We start from the raw sequence: 4,305 nt of genomic DNA on the forward strand, positions 1-4,305 counted from the left end.
TAACCATTCAGATGCACTTCCTGTTTGCTGTAACACCATTGAAAGGCCTGGAGAGACCCACGTGATATGTTCCGGATGTCGTCTGCTCGTTGTACCTAAGTGTTTGCCGTCAAATACGACTAGTTTGGATCTAAGTAACAACTATTTTACTTCCTTTGAACGGGGTTCATTTCCGGATCTTCCACTGTTAAAAATATTGCATCTTCAAAGAAACAAACTAGTAAGGATCACGTCCGGAGCATTCGATAACGTCCCGAATATTGAAGAACTTGATCTCACAGACAACAAACTAGAACAATTATCTTTAGATATAAATGTCTTCGAAACCCTAAAAAAGCTAAAGGAAATAAAAATTCAAAGAAATAAATTCCATATTAGAAAAGTTTATCCAGGACAGGCTTTGTCAGCCATTTCGAATCTTAATTTCTTTCTATAGATATTTTTCAGGGATTTGTGTTTGGAAAACGGATTTTTGAACCAAACACATTTACAAAATTTATACCTATCCTTTCAAGGCAACGGTACCGTGTCTTTGTTAAACGATTCATTTGACGGACTTAAAAGATCAAATATAAAAGTACTTAGTATCAAAGCACCTTTCAAAAAGATCGAAACAAACACTCTTGCTCCCTTTGGAAATCTTACCACATTAAAATGGAGAACTTTAGCAGTCACTTTAACTTTCCGTGATGCCCTTCAGGGACTATACGGAATCAGAGGAAGAACAATGGATTTACTTTCAATCAATCGATTTCGATATATTTTTACTACTGGCGACGATCTAAGGAAATCTGATATGTTTAACCTGGGAACAATTTGTGTAAGGAAACTCCATATGATCGGTAATGCTATCTCAACAATAGGCGCAGATGCCTTTATCGCATGGACTACTAAAACATGCATTGAGGAACTAGATGTTTCAGACAATATGTTCTATTTGCCACAACCACTTACTATGTTGGGGCTTTTCCGTTCATTGACTTGCCTACGAGCAACGCATACTGAGATGAATATTGTTCGAAAGCGAAGTAGTTTTAGTAGAGAAAGAACATTTTTCTTACCCACAAATCTTACCTATGTAGATATGACGGACAATTCGATTTCGGGGTATTTATTTAATATGACCATAGCAAAAAATAATCTGACTGTGTTGAAGATAGGTTATTCTAATAAGATTCTTAGATGTTCATATGCAGTTGTCAAAGGACTAATACATTTAAAGGAATTAGACATATCCGGAGTCGACTGTTCTGAAGTACATCCAAATATGTTTTGCAGAAATGCCTCTCCTCTCTCGGCTGACTGCAAGGAAATGCAATATCGAACGCGTCCTTAGTCGGAACACACCCGCAATATTTAAAGGACTTCATAATCTGTCTTTAATCGATCTTTCTCCTCAAATAACTTGAAATTCATACATACACATCTGTTAACTGATCAGAAGGACACTCTCAAACATCTCAACCTTTCTGGAAATCACATGGACCGGATTCCTACAGAGATATTACACAATTTAACCGTATTAGAGAATCTTGATATTAGCAATAATTTCATAACAACATTAATCTATTTCCATTATACATTACTTGATGAAATGAAAATCAAATCGAATGATTTTCAAATTGTGTTACATGGGAATCCGTTAGTATGTACATGTGAAAATTTGGAGTTCCTATCGTGGGTAGAAGCCACTAATGTGATATACAAAAAGCGAGAACTATTATGTATGACGTCAGAAGGAATTGAGGTACCGATAGCAGAATTTCTCGAAACTTTCGAGCAATTCAAAGATCATTGTGTTTCTCAAACGTGGCTTATCGTCTCTTTTACTCTAACATTTATATTCTTCGTGTTTGGTGTTCTAGCAAGAGAGGCATGGCGACGAAGTGTGTGGTTACGAGTGTTGTGCCGTCATCCGGCGGAAGCTACACAATTTACAAACGATTTATATATCTCCTATTGCGACGAAGATCACATTTGGGTGAGAGATAAATTAGCACCCTGGTTGGATGAGAAAGAATCGAATTTTGCTGTGAGGATAAAGATTTCATACCAGGCCGAGACACAGCTGATAACATCATGGACGCTATAGACGCATCACGTCAAACTGTATTTGTTGTTAGTTATGCTTCTTTAGAAAGAGAGTGGCTACTATTCACCATGAGGTTAACTTATGAATATTCATTTCGTGTTGGACGAGAAAATATGAATATTTTTATTTTGTTAAACGATATAAAAAAGAGCGAATTTCCTAAACTTATCCGGAACAACTGGAAAATAATCCGTCCTTTACGATGGCCAAATAAAAGTAACACGACTTTAGACAAATTGACTGGAGCCAAAAACAAGTTTTGGGAGAGATTGTCAAGTCAGATTTTAAGACAAAATGGTGAATTTAAATCTAAATATGTAACAGAGACACCTTTATAACGAGGAAAAAATCCTTATTGGTTCTGCTTCTTATAAATGAACAGACAAACACAAACAAATATTAAGTTGCAATGTTCTTTCATTGATCTATTATACGAGTGTAAAAACGTTTATACAATTCTATAACTTAATTTAAATTTAAATGTAAAACGAATAAAACTAGCATTAGTATTTTATTTCTTTAGGAATAAGTGCCGTTCGTGTTCTGACCCACATTTTTATACTCTTGGGGATATGAGATCTTCAGTAGGTATTATAGCGGTAGCATCCATATCCATATGTAATTAATTGGTACTCTGTATATCACGATCTTATAATTAATTTAAATACAAAATCTGAACAAGACTATTTCACTGTATTCTAATGATGAATAAGTTAAATATCTCTATTCTTACATTGATCCGTATTCTGGTAACATTGATATCATCCATAAGACGTTTAAGTTCACTATACAAATAGAGCATTTTGATATGGTCGATACATGGTTATATTAATCAAAGAAAAAATATGGACCGTGGACGCACCTTCGAGGTCGATATTTTTCTGTTGTCGATATAACCATGTATTGATCAAAATCAAAATGCTATAATTGTTTCATAATTTTTCTGGATTTTTTTTTACATATTGAAATGAGTGTGAAACTGAATGAGCATGGCATTGTAAATTCTGCTTCGTGATAACAGTTACAATCCTATGATTCTGTAACAAGTATAATTCAAAAACAACATATGAAAACAGTATCAATTGATGCACTTCAAGTTTTTATTACATGAACCCGTTACATACGTGTTTGTTTAACAGGGTTATATTTTGTAATTGTTTAAATAAGTCATAACATGTTATGATATATTTTAAGGTGTGTGTATCTTTAAAGTAGTATTGAGATTTGTATGGAGTGTGCGCCTTTAATGATCTTGAATATAGGTATGAGAGGAATGTGAGTAGGTATGTCAGGTGACTTGAGACGGACATGACCATTGGACAGTTAAACTTATATATCATGCTTTTAATCTTCTTCTAAATTTCTACCACTTCTATTCTGGCACCTGAGCTATATGCACCACACTTATTCATGCAGAGTATATTCAGTGAAATTTAGAAGATCTGGTGGGTTTTTACAATAGGTTTTAAGCCATGACTCTGTATATAATTGAATATTTATGTTGTACTGTAATACAACAAAAGAATATATTTTTAGAGTGTATTAAATGGTCGGATCACAGATATATCTTGATCCAGAGAATTGATTATTAATTATTTATATAAGTTATACAGATTGAATTATATGTACATTTATCTGCTAAATTCAATTGTGTACAATACTGTCTGTATTTTTTATAGTAATTGTGCCAGGTATTCACATTACGCTTAACAGGCTATAATCATCGCCCGTTCTGGAAACCTCCGCACGATGTGTGGGGTGAGTAATTATTTAGTATTTGTTATTATTTTTTAAATGAATATTATGGAATTAGGTATAATTGAATGTTAATTATCCATTCAGTATATTATTTTCGTATATCGCTGTAAAGTTAACGAAGAACAGTAGGATAAGTGATTGTCTATCTTTTTACCCTCTGAAAGTATGCCTCTGATAGTAAACACGTACTACGTATTTCGGTAACAACCGCAAGATGTAACTATGTGGTCATCATTAACCATCCAATGTATCTAAACATTAGTGAATGTAACTTACAATACCTCATAAGCACTATCCACACGTTTTCATATTGTTACCATTTTGGTTTTGGCCTAGACTAAAGAATGAGGTGATAAACAATAACATTATTAGAAAGCAACACTGGCCTAACATTATTCTTCCTAACTAACGTTTTTTCTTTCTAGGTATGTCTCCCTTGACATCGCCTCGTCTTA

The 4,305-nt window shown here is 33.8% G+C and overlaps 1 pseudogene; it reads left to right on the forward strand.

The window, feature by feature from the left end:
* The first annotated feature begins 585 nt into the window (after nucleotides 1–585).
* On the forward strand, nucleotides 586–2,544 carry LOC138312850 (toll-like receptor 8; annotated as a pseudogene).
* The last annotated feature ends 1,761 nt before the right edge of the window (nucleotides 2,545–4,305 follow it).

The sequence above is a fragment of the Argopecten irradians genome, unplaced genomic scaffold, assembly GCF_041381155.1.
Source record: "Argopecten irradians isolate NY unplaced genomic scaffold, Ai_NY scaffold_0494, whole genome shotgun sequence".
Classification (NCBI taxonomy): Eukaryota; Metazoa; Mollusca; class Bivalvia; order Pectinida; family Pectinidae; genus Argopecten; species Argopecten irradians.